General features: G+C 46.5%; 1 protein-coding gene across 1 annotated transcript in view; it reads right to left on the reverse strand.

The window, feature by feature from the left end:
* Nucleotides 1-12,566, reverse strand: part of LOC112258019 (exocyst complex component 3-like) — a 38,985-nt gene that overhangs the window by 6,921 nt on the left and 19,498 nt on the right. The gene's annotated exons all lie outside the window — the stretch shown is intronic.

The following is a 12,566-nucleotide window of genomic DNA, read 5'->3' on the forward strand; positions in this document are numbered from 1 at the left end:
TGACCTCCTCCCTATAGTCTGTATCATCGTTGTCGCTGATCAGTGTTGTGTCGTCAGCAATCCTAATGATGGTGTTGGAGTCGTGCTTGGCTACGCAGTTGTGGGTGAACAGGGAGTACAGTAGGGGACTAAGAACGCACCCCTGAGGGGCCCCTGTGTTGAGGATCAGTGTGGCAGATGTGTTGTTGCCTACTCTAACCAACTGGGGGTGACCCGTCAGGAAGTCCAGGATCCAGTTGCAGAGGGAGGTGTTTGTCCAAGGGTCCTTAGCTTAGTGATGAGCTTTATGGACACTATGATGTTGAACACTGAGCTGTTGTCAATGAAGAGCATTCTCACATAAGTGTTAATTTTGTCCAGGTGGGAAAGGGCAGTTTGGAGTGTGATTACATGACAAAGTGAACACGATTGGTCAACAGTCTGCTGGGTGGGGCGTTATACGTTCCGTCATTCATTGTATTCCTTTCTCCTTTCTATAATATCGCTGGCAACGGCACCATGCAATGCACCCTGGACTAAAGAGGCAGACACATAGGAAATTTGGGCTAGACCCGCCTTTAAATTACACATTTCTCAAAGTAGGAATATCGCAAAAATATGATCAATGGATCATTCACGAGAAGACATCCTCCAGAGTTATAACATCGGCCAGTATTGAAATCTGACATGTATGATAGATGGTTTCGCGATGTAAAAGTCGCGAAACCCAGGAAATCGATCAAACATCTCTCAGAGATGCACAAAAACAATATAATATTCAAAATGGGTGAACCTAAAGGGTCCTCTTAAAGGACCAACAAAAGAAGAAGAAGCTTGTCAAAGGTAATGCATGTTTTATACACTGCTCAAAAAAATAAAGGGAACACTAAAATAACACATCCTAGATCTGAATGAATGAAATATTCTTATTAAATACTTTTTTCTTTACATAGTTGAATGTGCTGACAACAAAATCACACAAAAATTATCAATGGAAATCAAATTTATCAACCCATGGAGTCACACTCAAAATTAAAGTGGAAAACCACACTACAGGCTGATCCAACTTTGATGTAATGTCCTTAAAACAAGTCAAAATGAGGCTCAGTAGTGTGTGTGGCCTCCACGTGCCTGTATGACCTCCCTACAACGCCTGGGCATGCTCCTGATGAGGTGGCGGATGGTCTCCTGAGGGATCTCCTCCCAGACCTGGACTAAAGCATCCGCCAACTCCTGGACAGTCTGTGGTGCATGGAGCGAGACATGATGTCCCAGATGTGCTCAATAGGATTCAGGTCTGGGGAACGGGCGGGCCAGTCCATAGCATCAATGCCTTCCTCTTGCAGGAACTGCTGACACACTCCAGCCACATGAGGTCTAGCATTGTCGGCCATTAGGAGGAACCCAGGGCCAACTGCACCAGCATATGGTCTCACAAGGGGTCTGAGAATCTCATCTCGGTACCTAATGGCAGTCAGGCTACCTCTGGCGAGCACATGGAGGGCTGTGCGGCCCCCCAAAGAAATGCCACCCCACACCATGACTGACCCACCGCCAAACCGGTTGCAGGCAGCAGAACGTTCCCCACGGCGTCTCCAGACTCTCACGTCTGTCACGTGCTCAGTGTGAACCTGCTTTCATCTGTGAAGAGCACTGGGCGCCAGTGGCGAATTTTCCAATCTTGGTGTTCTCTGGCAAATGCCAAACGTTCTGCACGGTGTTGGGCTGTTAGCACAACCCCCACCCGTGGACATCGGGCCCTCATACCACCCTCATGGAGTCTGTTTCTGACCGTTTGAGCAGACAAATGCACATTTGTGGCCTGTTGGAGGTCATTTTGCAGGGCTCTGGCAGTGCTCCTCCTTGCACAAAGGCGGAGGTAGTGGTCCTGCTGCTGGGTTGTTGCCCTCCTACGGCCTCCTCCACGTCTCCTGATGTACTGGCCTGTCTCCTGGTAGCGCCTCCATGCTTTGGACACTACGCTGACAGACACAGCAAACCTTCTTGCCACAGCTCGCATTGATGTGCCATCCTGGATGAGCTGCACTACCTGAGCCACTTGTGTGGGTTGTAGACTCCGTCTCATGCTACCACTAGAGTGAAAGCACCGCCACCATTCCTAAGTGACCAAAACATCAGCCAGGAAGCATAGGAACTGAGAAGTGGTCTGTGGTCCCCACCTTCAGAACCACTCCTTTATTGGGGGTGTCTTGCTAATTGCCTATAATTTCCAACTGTTGTCTATTCCATTTCCAAACAGCATATGACATTTATTGTCAATCAGTGTTGCTTCCTAAGTGGACAGTTTGATTTCACAGAAGTATGATTGACTTGGAGTTACATTGTGTTGTTTAATTAAGTGTTTCCTTTATTTTTTTGAGCAATGTATTTTATTTCAGCGCCTGCAGAGTTGTAATATGCTAGCTCCTTTGTTCACTGGCGGTGCAGATGGTGAAGGCAATCAGATAATAGCTTCTTATTCTTTCGCGGAAAAGCATTTAAAAAATCTGACATGTTGGCTGGATTCACAATGAGTGTAGCTTTAATTGAGGATCTTACATGTGTTATTTAATGAAAGTTTGAATTTTATAGCATTTTATTTGAATCTGGCGCTCTGCATTTCCCCTGGCAATTGGCCAGTTGAGACATTTGCGTCCTGCCTATCCTTAAGAGGTTTTAAAGGCCCCATGCAGTCAAAAATTGGATTACCTGTGTTTTATATATACTGAACAAAAATACAAACGTAACATGTAGTGTTGATGAGTGTTGATGAGCTTTGAGGGCACTATGGTGTTGAACTCTGAGCTGTTGTCAATGAATAGCATTCTCACATAGGTGTTCCTTTTGTCCAGGTGGGAAAGGGCAGTGTGGAGTGGAATAGAGATTGCATCATCTTTTGATCCGTTGGTGCGGTATGCATATTGGAGTGGGTCTAGGGTTTCTGGGATAATGGTGTTGATTTGAGCCATTACCAGCCTTTCAAAGCATTTCATGGCTAGAGACGTGAGTGCTACGGGTCGGTAGTCATTTAGGCAGGTTACCTTAGTGTTCTTAGGCTCAGGGCCTATGGTGGTCTGCTTGAAACATGTTAGTATTACAGACTCAGACAGGGAGAGGTTGAAAATATCAGTGAAGACACATGCCAGTTGGCCAGCGTGTGCTCAGAGTACATGTCCTGGTAATCTGGCCCAGTGGCCTTGTAAATGTTGACCTGTTGAAAGGTCTTACTCACATTGGATGCGGAGAGCGTGATCACACAGACGTCCAGAACAGCTGATGCTCTCATGCATGTTTCAGTGTTACTTGCCTCAAAGTGAGCATAGAAGTTATTTAGCTCGTCTGGTAGGCTTGTGTCACTGGGCAGCTCTTGGCTGTGCTTCTCTTTGTAGTCTGTAATAGTTTGCAAGCCCTGCCATATAAGACGAGCGTCAGCGCCGGTGTAGTACGATTCGATCTTAGTCCTGTATTGAAGCTTTGCCTGTTTGATGGCTCATCGGAGGGCACAGCGGGATTTCTTATAAGCTTCCGGGTTAGAGTCCCGCTCCTTGAAAGCGTTACCTCTACCCTTAAGCTCAGTGCGAATGTTGCCTGTAATCCATGGCTTCTGGTTGGTGTATGTACGTACAGTTACTGCGGGGATGTTGTCCTTGATGCACTTATTGATAAAGCCAGTAACTGATCTGGTATACTCTTCAATGCCATCGGAAGAATCCCGGAACATATTCCAGTCTGTGCTAGCAAAACATTCCTGTAGTTTAGCATCTGCTTCATCTGATCACTTTTATATAGACCGTGTCACTAGTGCTTCGTGCTTTAATTTTAAGCTTGCAAGCAGGAATCAAGAGGATAGAGTTATGGTCAGATTTGCCAAATGGAGGCAGAGGGAGAGCTCGGTAGGCATCTCTGTGTGTGGAGTAAAGGTGGTCTAGAATGTTTTCCCTCTGGTTGTACATTTAACAAGCAGATAGAAACTAGGTAAAACCGATTTAAGTTTCCCTGCAATAATGTCCCCGGCCAATAGGAGCGCCAACTCTGGATGAACGTTTTCCTGTTTGCTTATTGTGGAATACAGCTCATTAAGTGCGGTTTTAGTGCCAGCCTCGGTCTGTGGTGGTATGTAGACAGCTATGAAAATACAGATGAAAACTCTCTAGGTAGATAGTGTGGTCTGCAGCTTATCATGAGCTACTCTACCTCAGGCAGGCCAAACCTTGAGACTTCCTTAGATATTGTGCACCAGCTATTGTTTACAAATATGCATGGGCCCCCGCCCCGTGTCTTACCAGAGGCTGCTGTTCTGTCCTGCCAATGAAGCAAGACATCCTGGTCCGCGACGGGGCTGTTTTTCTTTTTGTAATTCGTGATTGACTGTAGACCCTGCCACATAACTCTTGTGTCTGAGCCATTGAATTGTGACTCTACTTTGTCTCTATACTGACACTTAGCTTGTTTGATTGCCTTGCGGAGGGAATAGCTACACTGTTTGTATTCGGTCATGTTTCTGGTCACCTTTCCCTGGTTAAAAGCAGTGGTTTGCGCTTTCAGTTTCGAGCGAATGCTGCCATCAATCCACAGTTTCTGGTTTGGGAATGTTTTAATTGTTGCTGTGGGTATAACATCGTCGATGCACTTTCTAATGAACTCGCTCAACGAATCAGCGTATTCGTCAATGTTGTGTTGTTGTTGGACGCAATGCGGAACATATCCCAATCCATGTGATCGAAGCAGTCTTGAAGCGTGGAATCAGATTGGTCGGACCAGCGTTGAACAGACCTGAGCGCGGGAGCTTCTTGTTTTAGCCTCTGTCTGTAGGCTGGAAGCAACAAAATGGAGTCGTGGTCAAATTTTCCGAAAGGAGGGCGGTAGAGGGCCTTATATGCATCGCGGAAGTTAGAATAACAATGATCCAGGGTTTTACCAGCCCTGGTTGCGCAATCGATATGCTGATAGAATTTAGGGAGTCTTGTTTTCAGTTTAGCCTTGTTAAAATCCCCAGCTACAATGAATGAATCCTGTATGTTGTTATGATCACACCACGTCTCGTTAATCATAAGGCATACCCCCCCCCCCCACTTCTTACCAGAAAGATGCGTGTTTCTGTCGGCGCGATGCGTGAAGAAACCTGCTGGCTGCACCGACTCCGGTAGAGTCTCTCGAGTGAGCCATGTTTCCGTGAAGCAAAGAACGTTACAGTCTCTGATGTCTCTCTGGAATGCTACCCTTGCTTGGATTTCAGGGAGTGGTGTGCGATGTGCCCGTCTCTGGGGCCTGATCAGAAGACTGCTTCGTTTGCCCCTTTTACAGCGTCGTTGTTTTGGGTCGCCGGATGGGATCCGATCCATTGTCCTGGGTGGAAGGCAGAACACAGGATCCGCTTCGGGAAAGTCATATTCCTGGTCATAATGATGGTGAGTTGACGTTGACGTTATATTCAGTAGTTCCTCCCGACTGTATGTAATGAAACCTAAGATTACCTGGGGTACCAATGTAAGAAATAACACGTAAAAAAAACGTAAAAAAATACTGCATAGTTTCCTAGGACCGCGAAGCGAGGCGGCCATCTCTGTCGGAGCTGGAAGTAGCAGAACGGAAGGCAAGGACAGATTAGCCACTCGTCGCCTGATCCTCACAAGGCATCCTCAAATCTTCCCGCGAAAACCTATGTTTCCTCTTCCAGCGAATCACGGGGATCTGGGCCTGGTCGGGTGTCTGTAGTCTGTAGTATATCCCTCGCGTCCGACTCATTGAAGAAGAACTCCTCGTCCAATTTGAGGTGAGTAATCCCAGTTCTGATATCCAGAAGCTCTTTCGGTCATTAGAAACGGTAGCAGCAACATTATGTACAAAACAAGTTACGAACGTTGCTAAAAAACAAACGAAATAGCATGGTTGTTTAAGAACCGATAAGACAGCAGCCCTCCCCTGCGGCGCCATCTTGATCCACAGAGTGATAACGCTGGCATGCGGGACCAAGGACTTGACTTTGACTGGAATACAAGTAATACATAAAAGATGATAAGGCTGCACTGAGACACACGGGCTTCTGCCTCAGCTCATTCAGTGTGTGTGTGTGTGTGTGTGTGTGTGTGTGTGTGTGTGTGTGTGTGTGTGTGTGTGTGTGTGTGTGTGTGTGTGTGTGTGTGTGTGTGTGTGTGTGTGTGTGTGTGTGTAGTTTGTGTGTGTGTGTGTGGTTTGTGTGTGTGTGTAGTTTGTGTAGTTTGTGTGTGTGTGTAGTTTGTGTGTGTGTGCTGAAACACAGATTTGTGTTTGATTATGGCCATGTGTCTTGTTTATGTCACACTACTTGAATGAAAGAAGCAGATCATGCTCTACTGACTTCCTGGTTTAAGTCAAGTTGTAACAGATCTGTTCAGGAGACACTTTTTTATAACCACTGAAGGAAGACTTTGCTCTTGCTTGTCAAGCTATGGCTCTGATTTCTTGTACATTCAAGCCTTTTAAATACCCTTCAGTTAACAAACCATCTCTAGCTCTTTATTGAAGCACAACTTCAACTAATATTGGATCATTAATTAGACAAATAAATCAGAGGAACACTGCTGTTCTGTATCTAAGGCCGTCTACCGATGGGATACGCACATCACTATCCGGAGTCGGTCGGTGTGGTGATTGTCACACTGAACTGTAGCGAAGCTTTCATCCAACTGATATTCACAAGCATCATAACAATTGACTTAAATGGAAAAAAAGTCTGGAGCTTCTCGCACCCTTTGTAAATATGCTCTAAAGTGGCAAGAATATCAAAATAACTGTCAGGGACTGTATGGGGAAAATGGTTATATTGTTAAAGGTTCTTTGTTGAAAGGGTTCTCCCTGGAACCAATAAATGTGTCTCCTACAGGGACAGCCAAAGAACCCTTTATAAATCCTCTTTTTTTGTAAGCTATATGTTTTTCAGACATACTTTCTCAGAAAGAAAGACAACAGGGTACAGTGTGCTAACACAGCTTAAGTTCTCCATCCACTAAAAATATCCTCTTCCCTTTTAGACAGTGATTAAAAATGTATTCAACCCCCAGTTTCCACAGATGTCTCGTTCTGCTTCTCAAGCGAAAGGCAATCTAGGCTACCTAGAAACACATCAAAGTCGTCCAGCTGACAGGAACAGGAAGTTCCTCAAAACACAGAGACTTCCTGTTGTCAGCCCGAGGTGACAGACATTTGTTTCAACTGGCTCATGGAGAGGGGCAAATGCCATGCTGGCAGAACCAGTTCCTCACAATCTCCCACCCCCTGGCTAACACTAACGTAGGCCTGCACTAATTCATCTCCATCTCGCTGACAGCGGCCATTCTTCAGCCTTCTACCCCGTATCAACACTGTCTGAGTTACGCCTGACCTGGCAACCCCCAGGGTCACGGGACCATTCGTAACAGACAGGCCTCTGCATTCCAAAGCCGAAGTTCTTTTGTTTCGTCTTTTAAAAAACATTTTTATTTTATTTTTTAAAATCTGCTTCAAAGTGATTTTTCAGAACAAGGTCAATGAAGAGTATAAGGAAGTCAGTTTCTCAGTGGAAAGACTGACAGGGTCTGCCCTATGTTCCCTCAGCCTTATCTTTTCTGAGCCCTATGTTCCTTCAGCCCTATCTTTTCTGAGCCCTATGTTCCCTCAGCATGTCAGCCCTATGTTCTCTCAGCACCTCAGCATTCACTTAACCAATTTCAAACAAAATTGGCACGTGTATCGTATTTTATTAGAGGTCTGTTATAAATGCACGCTTAGAGTTTACCAAATAATTGTTGCGAGTGTTAAGCTTAATCATCTTATTTCATTCAGATAGTTGTTCCCTTTCAGTCGGTCACTTGGTATAATATACTACGGCAAGTCAACGACCAATCCTATTCACCTGAAGAAAAATGAAACGGGCCAATGGATGCTGGGGCTCGAGATTCAGCTCCGACTTAGGTGTCTGCTAGTGGGGGGAGCGTACTTTGAGTTTTTTTCTGTTTGCTGAAAGCTAAGCACTTTCTGCTCTGCTTGTGTAGCTAATGCTTCCTTGCTTGGGTAAGAGGACCAGTGGTAAGAGTTCAAAAAGGCTAATCAGACAAATTTGAACCTGCAACCTCATGCATGGAGTTTCACAATGAAAAGTAAGTGCTCTCCTGTTTGCCTGGAGTGGAACCACACTCAGGAGGCTTGCTGGGAGAGAGCAGCAGCAGTTAGAGTTAGAGTAAGGAGTGAGAGTGAGGCTCATTCCGGTTTCTCTGGCAGTGTTCAGAGTCTGGATTCCAGGAATGATATACTCTCCCTGGTTGGCTCTGGACGGTTTTCAGAGTGTGAATCAGATGGCATCTGTACAGGGAGCCTAAAGCCCCGGTTTTGGATTTGGTGGGGGAGTGTGAACCATTGGTGGTTAATGCACCTTTGATGGAGCTCTGTCATAGGCTGGCAGATCACCTGGGGTGGATTGGCCATCTTCTCATCCACAGCGGAGTTCCTCCAGGTTTGGGTGAAGTTATTTACCTCCTGTCCATGCAGCGCTTACCCATGTTTAAAGATTTTGCTGATGACCTGGGATTCCCCTCATTCAACCAGGCTGGTGCTACCAGGTTATGGTGAGCTCAATAATGTAGAGGGTACGGAGGAGGCGGGGTTCATTTACACACTGCCGATGGATGGAAAACTGACAGGCCCTCCTCCCCAAGAATTTGCTTTGGCAACAGTGCCTTTAAGTGGCTCGGTCGATGGGGCCAAGTTACTGGTTGCCGAAGTCCCTGAACCCGGTGTGGGCCGGGTATCAGAACAGAGGTAATACGAAAGCACATTGTTTCTACCCAAGGATCCTTGGTGAGGGGTATCAAGACTGTGTTATTGTCCAGGTGTGGGCATAGCAAAAAACGAGTTCCTTCCCCACATTCAGACGCACGGTTGTCAAGAGTGGTGGATATGAAAACAAGCACGATAAAAAAACTAATTATCCCAGTCCTCAGGGCGGCGCTTGACCTTTTCAAGAGATAAGGTATGGAAGACTGGCAGCATTCTCCAGTCCAATGGGGGGCATGCAGTTTCACCATGGGTGATGAGGACGGTGACAGGGGCTCTGCAGTTCGCCTCTGTTGTGCCTCTGGGACTTCTATTGATGCTTTTGTTTTAGTGCTGGGTAACTGCTACGTGTCTGGACGTATCTCCATATCAGTATGTCAGCAGCATACCACCCTGCATACCATTGCTGGCTTGCTTCTGAAGCTAAGCAGGGTTGGTCTTGGTCAGTCCCTGGATGGGAGACCAGATGCTGGAAGAAGTGGTTTTGCAGGGCCAGTAGGAGGCACTCATTCCTTTGGTCTAAAATATCCCAATACCCCAGGGCAGTGATTGGGGACACTGCCCTGTGTAGGATGCCGTCTTTCGGATGGGACGTTAAATGTGTGTCCTGACTCTCTGAGGTCATTAAAGATCCCATGGCACTTATTGTAAGAGTAGGGGTGTTAACCCCAGTGTCCTGGCTAAATTCCCAATCTGGCTCTCAAACCATCACGGTCACCTAATAATCCCCAGTTTACAATTGGCTCATTCATCCCCCTCCTCTCCCCTGTAACTATTCCCCATGTTGTTGCTGTAAATGAGAATGTGTTCTCAGTCAACTTACCTGGTAAAATAATGGATAAATAAAAATGTTGCCACTGCCATCAGCTGCTCATGGTATCCCAGTCATGCCTAAGGGTGTTAATTCCTTGGAGGGACCCGCAACTTTTGTTGCAGGGGGTTCTCATGGACTGGGTACTGTCCCGCAGGGTGATCACGACATATGCGTCCTTACTGGGATGGGGAGCTCTGTGTGTGGGCTACTCAGGAAGAGGGATTTGGTAAACAGAGCAAAGGGCACTCTTATCAATTACCTAGAGCTACTGACTGTTTTCTATGGCTGAGCCGCTTCCTTCCGATGTTGGAGGGCCAGTATGTGTTGGTAAGGTCTGACAACAGGACGGTGGTGGCATACATCAACAGGCAGGAAGGGATGTGGTCACTCTCATAAACCTGTCCCGTTATCTGCTCGTATGGAGCAGTACACATTTCCTGTCGCTTAGGGTGAATATCTTCCCGGATCTCTCAACGTAGGTTTGGACCTGCTTTCCAGGGGGTGGTCCTATCTCTACGGAGTGGAGACTGCACCCCTCGATGGTTGCCCAGAATGGGACCGGTGTGCAGGGCTGGAGTAGATCTTATGCATCGCGAGAGAACACATATTCTAGTCTGTTCTTGTCGATGATGGATCTGGATGCTCCATTGGGAACTGATTCTTTGGAGTGTCAGTGGCCTTGGATCCTGCTCTATGTGATGGTTGGGGATCTCTACCTGCTATCAGTACACCCTTCCGGGCTTTCGAGCAGTTCCCTTTCTCACCTCCTCTGTTTGCTTCCAATGAACAACCGAGGTTGTATGCCCTGTGTCTGGTGCACGCTTTACGCACATGCTGTATATGAATAGGACCAAGGATATCTGTGTTTGTGACTAGCTTTTTGTATTTTTTGCTAATCCAGCTCGGGGTAGGGCACTTTCTCCCTTGGCATATGACAACAAAGGACAAGGATTGCCTAGCGGTGTGCGTGCATTGTTCAGGGGCATGACAAGGTTTTATCGCTTGGATGTAACTGCTGCCGGTGTGGCTCACAGTGTTCTTATGGCTGGGACCAGGAGTGGGTGTTAGGCAGCGTGCAGGTTGCGCATTTTTCCAGGTTACAGCAAGTTTCCAGTGGGATGGAGCCTCGGGCTGCCGTGGTTCATCAACTCTGGTCGATGCTATACCAAGTCACAACAGGTGGTCTGATATTTTGGACTTTCGATTCCTTGTACTAGTTCTGACATTTCAAGATCGCAAGGTAAATATTGTTTTTGGAACTATGGGGTCTATGGACTTTGGCTGCAGTGGCAGCATGTCAGTGCGCATAGCCAAGTTGCAGCAGGTTCTGGTTCCTGAACTGCTCTGACAGTTCAGGCCTCATGAGGCTCTGACAGTTCAGACTTCTCAGGTAAGTATTAGGGGAAAAGGTGGCTTCTATACCCCCTTTTAGAGGTGGTGGAACCTTTCTGTGCTTGAGCTGCCCTGGGCATCCTAATTTGATACCCTCTGAGACGGCTTGAGTCGTTGCTGCTCTTAGTCATTTCCACTTCACAATAACAGCACTTACAGTTGACCAGGGCAGCTCTAGCAGTGCAGAAATTTGATGAACTGACTTGATGGAAAGGTGGCATCCTATGACGATTCCACATTCAAAGTCAATGAGCTCTTCAGTAACATTCTACTGTCATTGTTTGTCTATGGAGATTGCATGGCTGTGTGCAACAAACCTGCCAAGAGAGGGCCGCCCACCAAAACTCACGGACCAGGCAAGGACGGCATTAATCAGAGAGGCAACAAAGAGACAAAATATAACCCTGAAGGAGCTGCAAAGCTCCGCAGTGGAGATTGGAGTATCTGTCCATAGGACCACTTTAAGCCGTACACTCCACAGAGCTGGGCTTTAGGGAAGAGTGGCCAGAAAAAAAGCCATGGCTTAAAGAGAAAAATAAGCAAACACGTTTGGTGTTCACCAAAAGGCATGTGGGAGAGTCTCCAAACATATGGAAGAAGGTACTCTGGTCAGATGAGACTAAAATTTAGCTTTTTTGGCCATCAAGGAAAACGCTATGTCTGGAGAAACCCCAAAACTTTTTGTCTCATCATCCCGAGAACACCATCCCCACAGTGAAGCATGGTGGAGGCAGCATCATGCTGTGGGGATGTTTTTCATTGTCAGGGACTGGGAGACTGGTCAGAATTGAAGGAATGATGGATGGTGCCAAATACAGGGACATTTTTGAGGGAAACCTGTTTCAGTCTTCCAGAGATTTGAGACTGGGATGGAGGTTCCCCTTCCAGCAGGACAATGACCCTAAGAATACTGCAAAAGCAACACTCAAGTGGTTTAAGGGGAACATTTAAATGTCTTGGAATGGACTAGTCAAAGCCCAGACCTTAATCCAATTGAGAATCTGTGGTATGACTTAAAGATTGCTGTACACCAGCGGAACCCATCCAACATGAAGGAGCTGGAGCAGTTTTGCCTTGAAGAATGGGCAAAAATCCCAGTGGCTAGATGTGCCAAGATTATAGAGACATACCCCAAGAGACAAAGTGGTAGGCATGTTGTGTAAATCAAATGATAAAATCCCCCCAAAAATCTATTTTAATTCCAGGTTGTAAAGCAATAATATAGGAAAAATGCCAAGGGGGTGAATACTTTCGCAAGCCACTGTATAGTGTATGTTATACCAAGTGATTGACTGAATGGGAACATAAAGTTATGAATATAACTATTGTTCGCTGAAGGAGGGAACAAAGTATAACATATTATCGCCCTGTGCTGTCAGGGGATTTGGGCTCGATGAAGAGAGGCACCAAATTGAGGAAATTAATGCGAGCCCTGGTATTATAGCCAGAAAGGCAGGGCTTCCAAGGGCGGGCTTGGCATCCATTGGCCCGTTGGGTAGGAGTTCAGTTTTCAGGTGAATAGGATTGGTTGTTGACTCCCCATAGTATGTTGTACCTTGTTCCCTCCCTTTGGGAACAGTAGTTATATTAATAA

The sequence above is a fragment of the Oncorhynchus tshawytscha genome, linkage group LG09 (genome assembly GCF_018296145.1).
Source record: "Oncorhynchus tshawytscha isolate Ot180627B linkage group LG09, Otsh_v2.0, whole genome shotgun sequence".
NCBI lineage: Eukaryota > Metazoa > Chordata > Actinopteri > Salmoniformes > Salmonidae > Oncorhynchus > Oncorhynchus tshawytscha.